A 19873-nucleotide genomic window follows, 5' to 3' on the forward strand; every position below is an offset into this window, starting at 1 on the left:
TGAATCTGTTTGATATCAACGATGGGACATGTCTCCAGGGTTATCACCTTCTGTTTCTTCAACCAACCAGAAGACAGTTGGTTTACGGATATTTTGCTCTTCCCTCATAAGAGACAGAGGATTAGGCTGCACCAAAGCCCAGTATAAGAAAAATAAGGATTATTGTGAACTGTGAATCATTTGAAACTACTCTAACGAAGTCCAAGAATAGAAATATAGACCTGGCAACTGTAATCTCACAGGCAATCATTTCAGATTAGTGTTGTGTTGAGGATGATGTAGGGAAACCGGTTGGTCTAGTCAGACTTAAAGTCAGCACACGGTTCAGGCTTTCAGTTCTTATAGTTTAGAGGGGTTTTTTTTTGCTGGAATAGAGGAAAACTATTTTGAGAACATTTTGTGCAATGCTGAAAATGTTTAAAGTCACAGTAAGAAATGATACACCAACCTTAAAGTGCTATAAAACTGTGCATATAAGCAGACATATAAAAGCAGATTTCTGCCTCTGACGGGCCTCAAAAACAATCTAGTATGGATCGAGCGTTAAGCTAGGTTTTCCACTCTTTCACTTTGAGACGAGTTTAATAATGCTTTGCTTTGTCATAACAGAGATCACATTTCTGAACACAGTGAAATCAGTAGTTTTCTATGAATGACACGATTCAGTGATTTTGGGGACATATCTCAGTCCCCTAAGGATCAGCTGTTGAAACATGCATGGATACTCTTACCGTAGACCAAAAAGATAGTGTCACGGGGCATCCTAGAATAGAAAATTATGGCACTTTATATGAACTGTGTGTGAGCTGTACTTGCTTTTCTTAGGTGACACTCTGGCTGCTCTCGTAATCATCTTCAAGTATTAACATTAGTCTGCCCTTGCTGTTGATATAATTAAGGATTTGTAAGTGATGAGTGAGGAGTTGAATATCTGACCACTTGACAGCATTATCTAAAAGTTGACCGATTAAATAGTTGTGGGCTGTGTGCTTAAAGCGTGTTTTGACACCTGTGGGCTGCTGGAGTGGATGTGCTCAGTTTGCACGTGTCTGCATGAAGGGCAGATGGATTTAGGATAAGTAGAAGTGAGCACTCCCCATCACTCTGATGGATGGAGGTCAGGGAGGTGCGGGGTTCTCCTGCCCACCCAAGGAAGATTTTATTGGGGATAGGAGGAGTGCTGCCACGGACTGCTTTACCAGTTCAGGACTCAGATTCCTGGCCAAGATTCATGATTGCCCTTTACAGGAATGTGGTCAGGCAACAGGAACAGTGTGTGTGTGTGTCTGTCTCTCTCTGCATGTGTGTGTGTACATGTTGTTAGAGGTTTTTGTGAAGTGCCCAGCACACGAGCAAACTGAAGTGTGCGCTTACGGTCTGCGCCGCTACACTCGCGTATGTGTTTGTTCTAGACTAGACTAATACTTTTAAACCAGGATTGAGAGCTGACACTTCAGGATGACTTAGTGGGAGCAATGAAAGACAGTCAGGGCTTGTCTTGTAAAAAGTACAAATTTGCGATTAGGGAGAGAAGAACCAGCATTAGGAAGGAACACTGGCCTGAGCAGCTTTATTACTGCCGGAGATTTACGCTCGACTTTATTCCCAACTGTCACTCGTAAAACTAAAGAGAGGAGAGGCGCAGGGAGGGAGGGGATGATAAAGTAGCACGGCGCTATATGATAATCAAACCCAAACAGGAAGTTAGGCGGAGGACTTGGCAGGGGACGAGGATGTCATTGCGAAGCTCGATGCTCTGATGGCGAATGATATTTCTGTTATTACTCAATTCACCTTCAGTCAGTGCCCCCCCCCCCTCCCCCCGAACCGTCTTTCAAATCAAACACTTTTTTTTAGTATTTAAGAGAAAGAAATTCAATAAAGAAAGCTGATAATATTTTCACTTACATAATGGCGGACTGCCTTACGCAATAGGATAATTGCCGTATCCTTATTAATTTCTTTCTAACATAAACATCCTCTGTCACACAGGCACACACATGTTAGTGTGATCGTGAATGTGTGTGGAGGGGCATATCCTCGGGTGATCTTTCTAAGAAAAAAAATAGGAGAAAAAAATGCTTTGACAACTTGAGGAGGAATTTGAAAAACTGTCCTGAGGAGTGTTTCTGAGAAAATAGATAAGATAAACCGATGGAGGAGTTCAATGAGGCATTCTGAGAGATCAACCCCTTTGATAAACTGGGAGATAGAGAGGGGGAAAAAAAAGGGGGGGGGGGGGGGTTAGATAGTTCAGGTATGTGTGAGGTAGTCAGATTTAGGAGATGCAGTTGGCGGGTTTTGTGTACGAGATTGTTGTTAGATTGCGGTATCTTATTTGAGAAAGCTAGATACATAGAGGTGGTAAGAATCACTTTTGAGCGCGGTGCCTGAGCATGCGGAATGGGCCGCGTGCTGTTGTTCAGCCACGCTTGGCTCTACGAGCCCCTCACTCGGACTGCATTGTAAAATCACATTGATCTGGCCTGACAAGGCGTTGAGTCTTATCCCCGCAGCGCAAGCTTAGGGGTTGACGCCACCGGCTGAGGAGGATAGCAGCGGCGGATAAGATGAGGGAGAGGCGAAGATCCTCTGCCTCATCGGCCGCATTAAGAGATGGGAGGAATCTAAAGTGTAAAATCGGCCTCTTTTGCGATCAGTTGGGATTTAGCACTGGTTTATGGCAGTCGGCACTGGCGCTGAGTTCTCCTTCCTGACAGGGTAATCGCCCAGGGGCTTAGCGCAACAGGAAGAACAATACCTCCCACTTCCTCTCATCTCATCTCACGGATGATCTGGACAAAGTACACGTCCACATCGACCATATCTGCCGGAGCGAAGCAGCCGGGGAGAGACAGGAGGATGACAGGCCGAGGCCTGAGAGAACGCTTAGAAGACCAGCGTGCTGTCAGTGAGGGGCAGGCATGAAAGAATGTTTGTGTTTGTCTGAAGTGTGTATGTGTGTGTTGTGGTTGTTGTCTATGCACCCCTCCGTGTCTCTGAATACACTGTTTATGCATTTGTGCATCACTTTGTGAGTTTGTGGGGTTTTTCTCTCTCTGTGTGGTCTGTATGCGTGCACACAGCTTTATTAGATTACGTCTTTGCACACCTTAATCATGTATGTGTGTTTACGATATTATTGAACGTGTGTACCTGCACTCAAATAATATGCTTATAAATGTATGTGGGGGAAAAAACACGGCAACCAAGATTTTTTGGGGGGGGGGGGGGGGGGGGGTCAGTGCTAATCTGCCTCAGGTTTTAGAATCTCGAATCCTTCCTGTTTCCACTAATAAGCACCCTAAATAAAGCTGTATCTCTGACACATGCAAATGAAGCAACGCAGCAGTTTAAAAAAAAGATCAAAAGATGAGAAAGGCTGCTATTACAGTAATCTACCTCAGCGGAGATGAGAGGCTTTTATCTGGCCTAAATTAACTGTCTGATCCGCAGTCCATCATCAGCCACGGGATCAGGAAAGCGTCAGGTACCGCTGCGCTGCACAAATGTGTTTCCAACATAAAACACTAAAAAACAGCCAGCGGTCTCCTTTTATCAGTTATGCAGAGTAAACTCATTTTAAATCTTTTCATCTCCGACGAGCTCTTTCGGTGTGGCTCCTAAAAAAAAAAAAATGCTGCATGAGGGGGTGAGTTTGGCAAAACTGCGGAGCTGCTGAAGTTGTTGAATGCAAATGGGATACACTTACGATCTGAATCAGGAGGCAGACGCTACTCTGCCAGCTTTCTCTGTTTCATCTGTGCGGGCTGAGCCGGCTGCATTGTAACTCGAGATACAACTCTCTTCCCCGTAGTCCCTCTGTCCAGGTGCTGGGCTTCACTGCCCGTCTAAATCTGTTAAGTACAGTCTCACTCCTTTCTGTCTAGCACCGTGATAAGAAGCAGAGTTTTCCCGTCTCTACCTCACACGTGCATTCTCATATAACCCGGCCATTACTTTCCATCATTGGGGTTTATTTTACACGATAAGCGCACTGAGGGTCCATTCTCTCACAGCAGATCTTAAGGAGGACCCGGTGCCCTAAAAAAGGTTTTTGCTCGCTGAGGTATGACGGCCATTTTTATGGCGCTGGCCATTGCATTTAGCGGCTTGTTGCCAGGTTCTCATGTCAGGCTTTTACATAGCAGAAAAGTACACCACTGTGTAAATAAAAACAATCAGGGGTAATTATGTTACCATAAAAGTCCGCTGCTCAAAAGCCTGAGAGTCATTAGAGTGAGACGGAGTTGTTTTTACACGCATAAATCACTGATACACACACATCGGCACACACAAACACATCTGTGCATGCACACACAGACACGTAATGTAGCCCGAAGGCATGACCTCTGCCCTGCAAGAGCTGCTAATATGCTTAAATGACTGCCCGACAACTTAAAAAACATCAAAAGGGTGACTGCGAAGCGTAAATGACATGTGCCTTTGACCATGCAATTAGCACCGCAAGCGGCCACAAGAGGTCCTGCCTGTATGTGTCAGTGTGATACAAACTGAAGTTCATATCCATGCTTGTTTGACAAGCGTATATTCCCGTCTTTGTTTAGTGTGTTTGTGTGTGTGTGTGTGTTTGTTTGTTGTGTGTTACCTGCTTCTTTTGGCTGGAAACTGTCACTGTCTCTTTCTAATCGGATTGAGAGAACACCAGCGGCTAATGCAGCCTGCTGCCATCAAGTCGTCCATTTAAAGCAGCGCTGATCTGATTGCCAGGGTTTATTGATAAATGGAGCAAGCAGGGGCAGGGCCGAGCTCCCCTGCGTTCCCTCTGCTGTAGCTCTTTTCACTGGGAAGTGCTTCAGCTTTTACCTAGTTAGCACCCTTATCAGTCACAGTGAGTTTGGGGTCACTTTGGACAGGGACCTAGAGGGAAATGTTAAATGTAATTTCATTGACAGGAAATGGGGCTTTGGATGCGATTAGATACTTGTGGGACAGGTAGGGGAGGAGAGAAGTGCTGTGTGGAGTTTGTTTAAAAGCTGAATGTGCGGCCTGCGGTTCTTGTATCGCTCAAAGGAATCAGCCGCACTGCAAAAGTCATTCAGTCACTTCACTTCAACCTCTGGCTGGGATTAACTGGCTGCTACAATGCATCCATTTGGTTTTTATTTTTCTATTATTTTTACCGACTCGGGGGTTTGAGAGAGCCATAGGTGCCCTGCTGTCACCCAGTAAAAAATGTTCGTAACACACTCAGATTCAAGCAAACTGCAAGGGTGAGCAAGGCTGCCGCTCCGGTGCAGCAGAAAGACAAAGATTTTCAGATTGAAATGTTTGTGTGAATAAATAGCTCTCCCCAGTGACTTGCGTTCAAGTATGCGAGTGTGTGTGCAAACCCTTTACTAGTCGTCTCCCTCCTTTTCTATGACTTCCTGCGACTCCCCCACCCCTCGCACCCCCACCTCCCCCCTCACGCTTGTGGCCACCACTCTCCCAGTTTCTGTCGCTCTGCGATCTTATCGCACCTCTTCTGATTTCATTTGACCGTCGACGGCTAATCAGAGGCCAACATCTGGATGGTTCCCATGGCAACCGGCAGGACCAAATATTCTGGGCCTTAAAAGGTGGGTTGAGGTCTCAGTGCGGGGGTGCTGGGGAGCAATGAGAATTTCCCCGAGATTGACAGCTTTGATGGAGAGAGATGAACAGAGGCCTGAATGGTGCTACACTGCCGCTGTGTTTTGTTTAGGGGGGTTTTTTCATGCAGTGTGTCTTTGTGTGTGTGTGCGTGCGTGTGTTTGGGTGGGAGTATATGTGTTACCTCATTTCCCCTGAGTCCGCTGCCCATCCCATGGACCCAGTGGGAAAGGGTGGAGCGGAGGGCTGTTTGTTTGTGAGTCTGTGTGTATGTGTGAGTGAAAAAGAGTGCAGGTTTAGCAACGGAGCTATTTTCTAACTGTACCAAAGGGTTACAAGCAGCCACAACAGTGGCCACAGCTTATAAATACATTCATACGCACAATAGTGTTTTTTTTCCAATAGTGGGAGAGAGGAAGTGCGCTGAGCGGTGTGTAGACCCCTGCCGCCTTCATGTTGAGTCACCAAGAGCTTTACAGCATTACCAAGGCTTTCGTTAAATCATCTACTGTCATAGCTGCCGGTAGACGTTAGTAATTCTGTTAGCTTTCTTGTCTTTAGGATGCAGCTTTGTCGCCACCAGCAAGACAGATAGGTCCACATTGGATTGATCAGTGGACTGAAGGATCACTTCACCTGTTAATTACTGTCACTCTCCTTCTTTCTCCTCTCATATGAGCATCCCTCACTGCACTGGCCTGCCTCTCTTCTTCATGTATTCATTAACCAAGGTCCATTAAAGTTGGACTCCCCGGGGCAAGTAAAAACCTCATTTAGTGCAGTTGGCTCAGCCAAGACGGGAAACGCCAGACCCCCTTAGCTCTAACTGGATTAGGAACCAGCCAACGGATGGGCCGCAGGACAGAACTCTCTGGTCCAACCACTTAAGACCATGCTACACCAAATGAGAGGTGGATAGGATGTGAGTAAACCGCTAGGCAATTTGGGGATTTCCATAAAAGAACATTAGCATTTTACTATAGTCTGTCTTTGCTTATTTTTCTTATCTTTTTATAGTTTCATTTTGTTCCTTCTTTAATGTAAGGTGTGGAGAAACGCACAGAGGATCATAAATATTTACGGACTGATAAAGGAGAGTACTTAAAGCTCCAGGAGATGGGATCTCGAGTAGTATTTCTGTTTCATTAAACTGCCGTAACTAACGTCAAGGTTAATGCTGGGAAAAGTAAGAGTTTAACACTGAGCAGTTAGTGATAATGGCTATCGGGACTCCACTGATGTGGTTTGATAATAATATCATCAAACGGTCCCATGAATTAAATGATTCACATCTTGCTGATTCACTATTGCTGCGTGTTTGATACATTTTTAGCTGAGCCTACTTCAAACCAGTGAAGCAAAATTGAAATTTAAATGAAAAAGACGCCACATTTGGAGGATCTATTGCTCTTTTTTTCAATTTAGGCAATAGATTCTTTTTTCATCTCTTTTTTTTGTGGTGTAAAAAAAACCTTGTGTCATTGCCAGTATTTTTTTATTTTAATTTTAAAAAACTGTCAAAGGAAAAATAACTATCACTATTAAATAAAATTATGTTTTAAAAAAAAACACTTGACGTATGAGGTGTGTTTTAGCAAGTAAAAAAAATATTTGGAGATTTCAGGTCATTCAAGAGTTTGAACGATCACTGATAAACACAGCGGTATGTAAGCACTCCTCTCATCCTTCCAGCCCTCCCTCCCTGACTCGCTTATCTGGCTTTCTCTTGTGACACATTTTAAGACTATTCTTTGATGATTTACACGTCTTTTCTAAACAGGATCACAGATCCCCCCCAGCTCAACCTGTGTGCGCCGTTCTCCCCCTTTCAGATATTACTCACACGGGACATTAATATGTTTTATTACAAGAATTTTGGTTTGTTTCTAACCACAATGATTCATTTCTTATTGTTGTTAGTCATGTGTAACCATTGGGTTTCATAAGGAGAGGAATTTCTAACTATGAGACTTTGCACCTGATGTGTTTTTCCTTTTTCTGGAAGGTAAAAAATCACGGACTTTATTATATTTGAAGAAAAAGTTTTAAAGAGGTAAAGGTGGGGTTACGAGTCAGAGACAGGGTGGGACTTTCCTCAGAGAGCGCAGCATACCAAGAGAGGACGGGAGGGAAGGAGAGAGGAAGACACGTTTTAGACCTACACTAACACAAATGTTGTTTGATCTGTCGGGGAGCTGTAATTCACAACAATAAAATTAACTGCTGTTTCATCTCCCCTCCCCTCTCTTTCCTCTCGCTTTGACACCTAAATCAATCACCTCGTTTCCTTGCGGAGCTCCGACGTTCTTTTAGAGGTCAACAGGCAATAAATTTCTGCACAGTTTACATTAAGGTCTTCGAATGCCTTTATGATGTCTCATCATTTAATTTATGTTGCTGATTATTAAACCCCCACCCGCCCACCGCCTTTTTTTCTAGCTGCTTAAAGCTCAAGATTATGTGTGATGTGATCATAATCAGATACAGTGATATTATCCAGTGTTGTTAGCTCATTACCAAGTAAAAGCACAAACAAAGCCCGCAGCAAGATGACGTCTCAGTTGACAGTTGTGGGCGTTTTCTCATTATTGCCATGCACTATTGGTCAGTGTGAATCATTGCACACCAAAATACATCAACCGTGCCTGCACCAGACTGGCCTTATAAACCCTACCGTTAGAAGTAATACTCCAGGGAGCACAGAGAAGCTGTGGGTGTGTGCCTTTTTTTGGGGGGGGGGGAGTAGAAAATGAGGGAAATAGAAAGTAGAGAGAAAGCCACTGAGTGTCAGGGGGATTGTATGGATCCATTATGGTGCAGCTATAATTAAGAGGGACAAACAGAATGTGTAGGAAGAGCACTGCGGCGCTAACCACGGCCCGCTGGGATCAATAAGTGTCTATTTACATCAGGCTGGACAGGAGCTGTCCAGCTCCAGAGTGCTGAGCCTCACTTTGTATGACTCAGACTGAAACATTGGGGGCTTCCAGTGAAATGTGAAATATTATCTACTGAGATGTACAGTGTAACACGCCGTGCAGACAGCGCACTGAAAGGATCTCATGTCTAACACCTGTTGAAGGCGGCTAAGAGTACATGGGAGTAGAATAAGAGAGGGACCTGTCGGGGAAGATAATGAAATCAAAATGACAAGACAAGAGAGACGGATAACGGGAGCCCACGTTGAGAAGATGATGACAGGCAGAGGGAGGAGCGCTGATAACCTTGCTAGCTAAAAAGCTTCCTCTGGAGCTTAATCAGGCGTCCCCATTACAAAGACGAGCTCCCAATGGCTGCCCCCTCCCACTGCCTCCTCCCTCCACCCTTTCCAGCGCCTGATGCTCCCCTCGATAAACGGCATTATTAATTAAAAGGCTCCAATTGAATCTGTGTCTGATGGACGAGCCTTGGGACGATTAGCTACAGGACCTGACAGAGCTTATTTCTACATGACGGAATCTGTCGATAAAGGGAAGGAGACAGGTTCACGCACCAGTACAATGTCAGACGCACAGAGACGGGGACAGTCACACTGACGGAGCCTTTTAAGTGAATATTTGTTTTCTGTTTGGGATTTGGCACTGTAATATAAAAACTAGGGGATGATTGTAAAATTCTGGGATGCTGCCAATGACAGTTTCTAATATCAGAGTTTGGCTGATAGCTGATTTTTTTTTTCTTGTCTTTCAGCTGTTTATCATACAGTTTACAACATTTCAGTCAGTGCAGAACAGACACAATGCAACAAACAAACATTAGCCTCCAACACTGCCAAATGCAATGCCATGGTACCAATGTTTGAACAAAATCACAGAGAATAACAGCATTTGTGTCTTTGTACCTGTTTGGTCATCTAAGAGGTCGTCGTCTTAATTTAGGATTGTTAAAACAACAGCAAATAGGATGATACCTTTACCAGCTCAGACTTGTCATAGAGCCTTTGAACGCTTACCTGAGTTAACCTGAAGTTTCTACCTGCACATTGCTGTGTGTCTCGAAATGCTTGGCCATAGAGGGGGCAAGAACACACCAAGACCACTCATGCATGTTTGTGTAGGGACCAGTTACAGAAAGCATTGTCAAAAAGAAATGTCTTGTTTTCATTTTACAAGGTTATACTAGGTAAACTGACTTTGCATCAGAGTCAAATTTTCTCAGAAGGATGGTCTGTCTACTAACATTAACACAGTTTTTACTGCGTGCGCAATCAAAACAAATCAAAATAAACCCAGGACTGCTGTCGCCACATTTTTCCGTAATTGTGCAGGAACATCGACATTAAAATGCTGCTTAATGTGAATTTATTAGTCATAACAATTTATTTATTTTCCAGAATATGGAAACTTTTAATTTATGGCTCTATTCCTTTTAGTTGTCTGATGGTTTTCAACAGTTTCATCTTGTCAGAGATGGCTAACTGTTAATCCTCAGCTTCATTTAAATATATTTTGTGACATCGATCATATATTAGGACCCGTGAAACCACCTATTAGGACACATTCTCACAGGTTGTACGTCTCTGATTGAAAGTTAGGCAATAACTGCTTATTGGGAGGTATGTAGACATGGCTTGGCTTGGCTGGGACGCCCCGTCACCTCGGCTCCTCATCCTCAGGGGAGGCTTGAGGGATCAGATAAGACCAGGTTCCCAGATCCGGGTCAGATTGACAGCTGAATGCCCGAGGAAGAGTGATTGGCTTGGGACTCAGATTGGGAGGAGGATCCCTTATACTGGAGGGCCCCCAAAGGGACCCCCGGGGCCCAGAAAAAATTTGGACCATATTGGTACTGATTGCTTGATTGGAGAGAAATCGCTCTGGTGACAATTCATTACAAATAATAAAATTGGTTATTATCCAGCTAATTTTATAGGGCTGTGTGTGGTATATTTATCTGTTTGTTTGTTTGTATCCAGTTGGCTTGTGAATAGGCAATAAAACATTTATAGCTCATGCAGTTTGAAGAGAAAAAAAACCCTTGATAATTAAAGTCTCCTGGGATGCTTCGTGTCTTCCTGCTGTTGCAGGGCAGAACAAGATAGTTTAATAGTGATAGCTTTAGTTGTGGTTGATTCCTACATATGCATCAACCATGGATGCAACCCAATGTTGGAGTAAAGGTCAAAGGGTAAACTCAAGGATTTTATCTAGAGAAAACTATTCAGTATAAGCAGTAAGAGTACGCTTGGCCCCTCAGGGTCCAAGCGTGGCTTTAAAAAGACTGTAGTGTTAGATTTTTGTTCATCAACTAAATAGACAAAGTTAGCTCTTTTAGAAGTTGTAATTAATTTTAACGACATTATATAACTTGTGGCCTTGTGATTAAGAAGTTGTGTTTTGTAATTTTTCTTTTTTGTTTGAACATGCTTATTTAACATAGTAAACTAAAGAACAGATGTAGCTTTCAGCAGCTTCTGGGAAAGGGATTGTACTCTGTGTTATTCTGTGTTAAAAGGAGAAAAAATGAAAAAATATGGACGGTTGCTAGAAAAAGAGACAACTTGCTCTCAAGGCCATCTAGGACTCCTCCGGGGCTTCTGACTTAACCAGAGAAATAATGTTGGTGCAGACACAGACGGCATTATTGTCCTTAGCCTGCAGACAACCTTTCACATATTTTCCCTTTTTGGTTGATGGAGCTTTGAGACTTTATGTCTCTGGTAGACACACATGCAGGCGCGCGCACACACGTTTGATTATATACACATACACATGCCCTTTATAACCGTGAACTGACCTATTAACCTACTACAGAGCGCCATTTACATCCAGTCACACACACTCACATATGATTACGCACTTGCACTTCGCGCTGCGTACGCAAGCAGACTCGTGGACGCGGGCGCTCCGCAACCGTCTCCGTGTGGCACATACACGTGCTGAAACGCACACGGTGTTGGTCGGACAGACTAACTGGCTCTCGAGCTAATTGAGTAGAGTGTGTGGCCCCGTGTGGCCCTGGCCTGACCCCTCTGTAGCAGGGGATGCCGCTGAGCCTCGGCTTTGATACATTTGATACGGTTTAAGTGAGGAATGAAGACCTGAGCTTGTTTACATTTGACCTGGATTAGCGTTGGTGATGGTGCAGTAACGACAGAGAGAAAGTAACTGAGAATGAGAGTCAGAAAAAGCAGAACTTTTGGAGGGCATGAAAAGAGGAATCAGTTGCGTGTTGTCATTGTTTCATGCACATCTTTGTCATCTCCACTTTTTTTTGCTGTTGTTAATGCTAATTGTGTGGACACAAGATGAATATGTTGACATCCCTGAAATCGGCTCGTGCTCAGTGTTCAGCTCGCCTCTTATGAAAATAGCTCGCGCATTTGCAAGGCCTGCCGGGGCAAAGGGAGCAGCATTCTCTCTTTGCTTTACTTTGTATTATGCCTATCATTCCATTGTGTATTAGTAAAATCACTACCTGGGTATTATTGTAATTGACTGACTGAAAACAAGAGATATCTGATATCTCTGTCTCTGTTTCTGTATGTGTCTGTTGTTCGATCTCTTACTCCCTTTCTCTCTCACTATCTCCTTTTTCCTCCAGTAATGATTTGATGTTGCTAATGGCTTCCTAAATTTTGTAGAAAGGGCAGAACTAGCAACGTCTAGAGTTTCAGGCACTGGAGGTCTGCCAGACAAAAAGGGGAAAGCATGGAGGGAGGGGGATTCAAGGGAGGCTAGGCTGGATTGGATAGTTTAGGTAAGGATATTGATTATTGAGGACCGACAGCGTGTTATCCTCATAATGGCATGCTTTCAAGATCTTCATATTTCATGTTGTTCCAATATTCATCTTTAACAAAACTGAGAAATTCCCCCAAATAAATCAAAGTGCATGAAGTCTTAATTTTCTGTTTTCCAGGAAATATTGATAGCAGTGGTGTCGTCAAAAGACGGAGCATAAAATAGCGTGGAAACTCTGATTCACAAGTAGCACTAATTGACTTGTCACATAGAAAAACAAGTAGCAAATTCTGGATTGGGCAAGGCCAAAAGTGCAGTGAGTAAGTGATAACATTTTGCCTCAAGGTGTGTCTGGCCACTGCTGGGACTAACACACACGGACACACAGCCTTGGTGCTGCCAGTAGAATGGATCCTATTGTTGAGAAGCTCCACTGCCCATTCAACTTAGCCCACATGAAAGCAGTCAACGGAAGGGAGAATGACGAATGAGTGTGTTGGTGCTTGTAGTTTACATGCTTCTACATCTGCTGATGTGTGCGCGTGCGTGCCTGTGTGTGTGTGTACGCGCGCGCACTGCGGCGTCATGTTTGTGTGTGTTTGCTTGTTTGTCACATGATGTCCTGTGGCGATCCCTAACTAACCGTACAGGCGCCAGTAGAAGGTGGGGGGGGAGTGAGGGTGGGAGACGGGCATGAGCAGACACAGAGCAGGGAAGAGGAGCTATGGAGCCGTGGAGGGGGGCGCTCTGGCTGACTACTGTCACATGATGGGCATATAATGAAGCCAAACTACATTCAAACTGTTGAATAACTGTACAAATGACTCATGACCTGACTTAGCATTGTGTAAACATGTGGCTTCAGTTCAGTCTTCTTAATAAACCACCACATGAGAGGATGCACTGCTGTCAGTGCTGGACACAGACAGCTTCACACTCTTTTAAGAAGTCTAATGAACGCTAAGAACCTGTGCCGTAGAGCTGGGACCTGCTAATGTTCTCACTGTCCTTTGATAGTATATGTGTGTGTGTGTGCGCGCGTGTGTGTCCTAGAAACTTGGATCTTGGATCTCCTGCCAGCTTTCAGTACACGGCCTGTGAAGTATAATGTCGGTATTAAAAATACTTCACCGAGGCAGAGCATTTCATCACTTTCAAATTAAAAACGAAAGATTATGCCAAGGTGCTGTTTCAGACCACTTTTCCTCACTGGCTTGACAAGAGTCCATAGTCAATAGACAATGTATGGACGCAAGCGATGCTGAAAGGAACCACAGTGGCTTTCTGGAACTCTTTATCACAGAGGCTTACTAATCCTGTCATATCTAATGCTCACACTCCATTAATCAGCCAGGCTGTGTGTGTGAGTAGGATTGCGTGTTCCATGTGGCCGAGGTGGTGGTGTTTACCCAGTGCGCAAGCCTCGGTTGGCCGCAGGCCTGGTAAGCCTGGCCATGATAGGCCACTGTGAAATGTAGTTGACAGAGGCAGCCCATTGCCCTCTTCATTGTAATTGTGTTTGCGTTTGAGTGTGTGTGTGTGTGTGTGTGTGTGTGTGTGTGTGTGTGTGTGTGTGTGTGTGTGTGTGTGTGTGTGTGTGCGCATGAGCATCTGTGAATCTGTCTCAATCACTGTAGACTCTGCTGACTTTACTGTGTTGTGTACACATTGTTTCCAACTTCAGTGTGTACAAGTGTTTTTGTGTCAGTGTATAGGGATTATTTTTAATATTGAAAGAACAAGAAGGTGTTTAGCTAATAGCTGAATAGTTGAGGAAGGGATAGAGAGAATGTTAATGGGGTGGGAAAAGGGAAGTGAATCAATGGAAGGCCCTGGCATTTTAGCTTGGTCAGCCCGGCCCCACTCCACTAGTCTGTCGACTATATTTTCCCCTCTTTTCGTTCTTGGGTTTGCGATCAGTTCTCTTTCCCCTCTCCACTGCATTCCACACAGTTTTGTCATCCTGCCAAGGAAACAAATCAGAGAGCCCTCTCTCAGCCGCCACACTTTTCCTTTGTCTCATTCTGACTTTCTCTGCTTCTGTGTGCTCCGCTTTCCTGTTCGGTCCCGCACCCAGCAGTCTCACCAACACTTTGCCGTGACCGGCCGCAGCCTATGATGTCACGCAAGGAGCAAAGGCTGTTGGGTAATGACCCGAGGTCAAACGAGCTTGTGTCCAGCAAGCATTTCTGCTGCCTGAAAGCATGTTGTAAAATGCTCATTCTTCCTTTCCAGGAGAGTGCTTCCCTTGTTTGGAGAAAGTGTCTCCTGTTTCAAGAAGTCCGTCCTGCCCTTTTAAAGAGTTTCAAAGTGGCTCCCCGATTCCCTATTTTTCTTCCTCAGCTAATTTGATGTGTCTGTACTTGCCGGTTATCATACTACAGAGCTTGTTATTTGCGCCAATAATTGAATGAAGCCATTTACTGCACTGACTTTTTAATTAATTTTCATGGGTTGTTTTCTTTTCCTTTTTTTTCTCCGAGATGATCTCCAGTGAACCCTGGCAGTTGTGAAATGTTTTAATCAGACGTGTAAATGGAATAATTCTATCAGTCAATTTGGTCTTGTTTTTATTTTTTACATGGGTGATTAACCATGTTACCAATTGGCTGGGTGGATTAGCTGGATTAGATGTTCCGTGTTTGTGTGTGTGTGAGAGCATGTGTGATGCCAATTAATGATGGTTTGGCAAGCTAGAAGTCAATCAGGGGCATAAACATAGCAACAGGGAAATGTACTCGACTTCACCAGAGCAAGAGAAGTGAGATTATACATGCCCACATGACCGCAGGCCTCTTTAAGTGCTCCACCCAGGTGGAGAAGAAGTAGAGAACGGGACGCCTGAGATGTTATCCAGGATCTGTTTGAGAGTTTCTTGTTGGATTTCTGCAGGTGTTGATGCACCAGGAACATGTATGAAGAAGCTCCCTGTGACAGTTAAACCTCTCACCATCATCTATGTTCTTGGCAACCCTTAGTACCGTGAGCAGCTCGGTGGTAAACGTGTTGCTCTGCTGTCTCCCGGCTCTTATCAGTTCATATAGCCCTCACATAGACATTCATACCCGCACAGTCAGATCCTCTGCTAGCCACAGCAGTAGATGGAACTGATGCAAGGCTTCTATGACGACAAGAGGACAGGGCCTTATCTGAAGTTATGGTGATGGCCATGATGGAATGATGACAATCTGCTTCTTGTGTGTTTTCTTATGGGTAGTACTGCGCAGATGTACACCTGTGCAGGCCTATAAGCACAAGCACGGTCCGCGATCAGGTGCTTTACAGTGTACGAATGCAAATAGCGACGTTTAACGTGGTGCATCCGTTGCATTCGAGACGAACATCGACTCGGCCAAGGAGTCCATGCAAACAAGCAAATGATCATGGTCATGCAGAAACCACAGGGAGTGAGTTTATGTCACTGGCCCGTTTTTTTTGACTCATCGTGCTTTCACCGCTGTGTCTTTCTTTCCGACAAATATGACAGATGCATATCAAGCTGTGCAGTCTGCTCAGGGGAGATAAGGACCAGTTAGGTGCTGGGGTTGCAACATCCCACTGAGCCAATGAGTGAGCACAACACCTTTCTCATACCGATCGTCAACAGATAGGCCTGCAGTGCATGTGTGAGTATGCGCACGTATGATGCCTCTGATAATTCCTGTCTCCACTGAATTCTGGCATCGGCAGTGTTATGGTTCCAGGTCTGCGCACATCTCCTGTTCTGAAACTTGTTTGAAGTGAAACAGAAGTTGTGTAAGCAGATTTGTCTGTCCAGTACACAAAAGTTAAGGTTCCTTGTTGTAAAGAAGTTCAAGGCTGTAGTCTTACTGACCTTACTTATTTGTTGCTTTTGTTTTGGTTTTATTTTTGGTTTTGTTTTCTTAGTGCCAATTCACAATTACAGTCTTCTCAATGTGCTTTATAAAGTAAGGTAGATTCCCTTGAATATTAAAGAGAGAACTGCTGCTTGGTGACGTGGCAGTGGTGAAGAGAAAGAACTCAGGTTCAACGGGGGCAGCCATCTCTCACAGCTACATAGGAGATGAAGGGAAAGCAAAAAGAAAAGTGCAAAGCATAGAGTAAAAACATGCTATGGAAGAGACAAGACAAAAGTAAGTCATGGATAAATACAGTGGGGCAAAAAAGTATTTAGTCAGCCACCGATTGTGCAAGTTCCCCCACTTAAAATGATGACAGAGGTCAGTAATTTGCACCAGAGGTACACTTCAACTGTGAGAGACAGAATGTGAAAAAAAAATCCATGAATTCACATGGTAGGATTTGTAAAGAATTTATTCGTAAATCAGGGTGGAAAATAAGTATTTGGTCACCTCAAACAAGGAAAATCCCTGGCTCTCACAGACCTGTAACGTCTTCTGTAAGAAGCTTTTCTGTCCCCCACTCGTTACCTGTATGAATGGCACCTGTTTGACCTCATCATCTGTATAAAAGACACCTGTCCACAGCCTCAACCAGTCAGACTCCAAACTCCGCCATGGCCAAGACCAAAGAGCTTTCGAAGGACACCAGGAAAAGAATTGTAGACCTGCACCAGACTGGGAAGAGTGAATCTACAATAGGCAAGCAGCTTGGTGTGAAAAAATCAACTGTGGGAGCAATCATCAGAAAATGGAAGACATACAAGACCACTGATAATCTCCCTCGATCTGGGGCTCCACGCAAGATCTCATCCCGTGGGGTCAAAATGATCATGAGAACGGTGAGCAAAGATCCCAGAACCACACGGGGGGACCTGGTGAATGACCTGCAGAGAGCTGGGACCAAAGTAACAAAGGTCACCATCAGTAACACACTACAACGGCAGGGAATCAAATCCCGCAGTGCCAGACGTGTTCCGCTGCTGAAGCCAGTGCATGTCCAGGCCCGTCTGAAGTTTGCCAGAGAGCACATGGATGATACAGCAGAGGATTGGGAGAATGTCATGTGGTCAGATGAAACCAAAGTAGAACTTTTTGGTATAAACTCAACTTGTCGTGTTTGGAGGAAGAAGAATACTGAGTTGCATCCCAAGAACACCATACCTACTGTGAAGCATGGGGGTGGAAACATCATGCTATGGGGCTGTTTTTCTGCCAAGGGGACAGGATGACTGATCCGTGTTAAGGACAGAATGAATGGGGCCAAGTATCGTGAGATTTTGAGCCAAAACCTCCTTCCATCAGTGAGAACTTTGAAGATGAAACGAGGCTGGGTCTTCCAACATGACAATGATCCAAAACACACCGCCCGGGCAACAAAGGAGTGGCTCCGTAAGAAGCATTTGAAAGTCCTGGAGTGGCCTAGCCAGTCTCCAGACCTCAACCCCATAGAAAATCTGTGGCGGGAGTTGAAAGTCCGTGTTGCTCGGCGACAGCCCCAAAACATCACTGCTCTTGAGAAGATCTGCATGGAGGAATGGGCCAAAATACCAGCTACTGTGTGTGCAAACCTGGTAAAGACCTATAGTAAACGTTTGACCTCTGTTATTGCCAACAAAGGTTATGTTACAAAGTATTGAGTTGTATTTTTGTTATTGACCAAATACTTATTTTCCACCCTGATTTACGAATAAATTCTTTACAAATCCTACCATGTGAATTCATGGATTTTTTTTCACATTCTGTCTCTCACAGTTGAAGTGTACCTCTGGTGCAAATTACTGACCTCTGTCATCATTTTAAGTGGGGGAACTTGCACAATCGGTGGCTGACTAAATACTTTTTTGCCCCACTGTATAGTGACTGCAAAAACGGGTTTGTGATATCTAAATGTTCAAATCTGTCTAGAAACCAAAATGTTTTCTTCTTTTATCTCTGGTTTGGATCTAAAAGCAGTCGTCATGCAGTTTTTCCTATTAAAAATAACACTCTGACCTCTCAATGATCACATTGTGCCTTTTTAAAAATTAGTTTTTGTTGTCCTGTATATGTTACCATGTCTTCTTATCTGCATTAACAAAGTCAGAGACACAACAAGATCTTTTCCTGGAGATAAACAGATAAACGTTGTCTAGGAATGCGCACACCCGATGTAGTGTTTTCCGCATGAGCGACTGGACTCGCAAGACCGAAATGAGATCTGGATCCTGTGAAATTTAGCAGCAAGGTTTCTCTGGTGTACCAGTCCATTTATGCAAAATTGATTCGTGCTTTTAGTGGAAGCAGGTAATCTGGCAGAACCTGAATACCTCAGTGCATTAGGGGTAGCCATGCTTTGTTGCAAGGACAAGTTGGTCCATGAGAATTAAGGAGGCTTGAAATTAAATTCAGGGCAGCCACAGAGCAGCTCTGTCACTTAATCCACCTCACAAGCAACTATCGTTGGTCTACAATAGCGACTTGAACAGCTTGGGAGTCTGAGCTTGGCACATCAGGTCTCTGTGGGCTTCTACTGTCCTCCTGTTCTCTGTCTGGTCATCATTTTCCAGTGGGAGTGTCCAGAGGATCCATCCAGGGGTAGGCACCTGGGTCCTATCCGTTCACTCCTGGCTTTGTTCCAGGATGCCCTCAACTCCCCCACTCGAAGCTTTCTCCAGTTACCTGTGAATGAAAGCGAGAGGAGCGGGACCGGGGCTGGGAATGGTGTGGGACATTATATGGGTGCGGAAGAGGATGGCAGGTCCAGACGCCCACTCCCCTGAGCCCTCCGAGGTATTTGTACTGTACTTGCCCACCAGTTTGTCAATGGGAGCCTGCAGATGAATGGGCTCATTTGTCCTCAGACAGTGGGGATGAATTTTGCCTGTTGGAGCAGGTGAGCAGGAGGGCCTTAGTGCAGCATAACACAGCATGAATGAGAACGTGAACACTACCTGTCCCAGGTGAACATCCTGAATGCTCCCTGTCCCAGGTGTGAGGAGGTTGACCTCGTTTTTCAGGGTGAGCTGAGGGAAGGGTGCTCTGCATGTCCACACCCTGCTCCCGACATGGACTTCTCAGCAGGTTACAGACAAACTACACACAAAGGATGAACGCATCGGTGCAAAAGAGTTCAGCAGTTGGATGACTGAAGCTAATTTATAAAGGTCTCAGGCTGAATCGCAACAAACTTCCTGCAGTTAGGAGAGCTGGAAGGTGTAGGAATTTTGTATCCGCTGTGTTTTAGCATGGAAGCAACTTCCCCAGAGTAGGACAAATAATCATTGTGGAGTACGATGTGGGAAGCAGAAAAGAACTATAACTGTATGCATAATTCAGAAACGTCTTTCAGTATTAGAGCACCACTCCCAGAAACCTTTTCGTTAACCACAAACTATGACAGTAAGGTGGGTTTTCTTTCCCTCTTTCACTTTTCAAGTTTCATATTAACAAGCTATCCAAACTTACTGATGCTGACCAAATAAATCACGAAATAGTCTCCTGGGGTTAAAACATATTACTTTTTTATTTATACACTTGTTTTTTCTTTAACTCTTAGACTGTAAGGCCTATTTGGGGTGATTCAAATGATGTAACATGATCTTGGGTAATCAAGAGATATATATTACATATAGAAGAGTTGTGTGATTGGTTCTCATGCCCTGATATAGTTTGTGGGACAAAATCGTCCCGACCTCAAATAATTCAACAAATAGTGAACATTTTTCTAAAGTC

This window comes from Neolamprologus multifasciatus, chromosome 5, assembly GCF_963576455.1.
Source record: "Neolamprologus multifasciatus chromosome 5, fNeoMul1.2, whole genome shotgun sequence".
NCBI lineage: Eukaryota > Metazoa > Chordata > Actinopteri > Cichliformes > Cichlidae > Neolamprologus > Neolamprologus multifasciatus.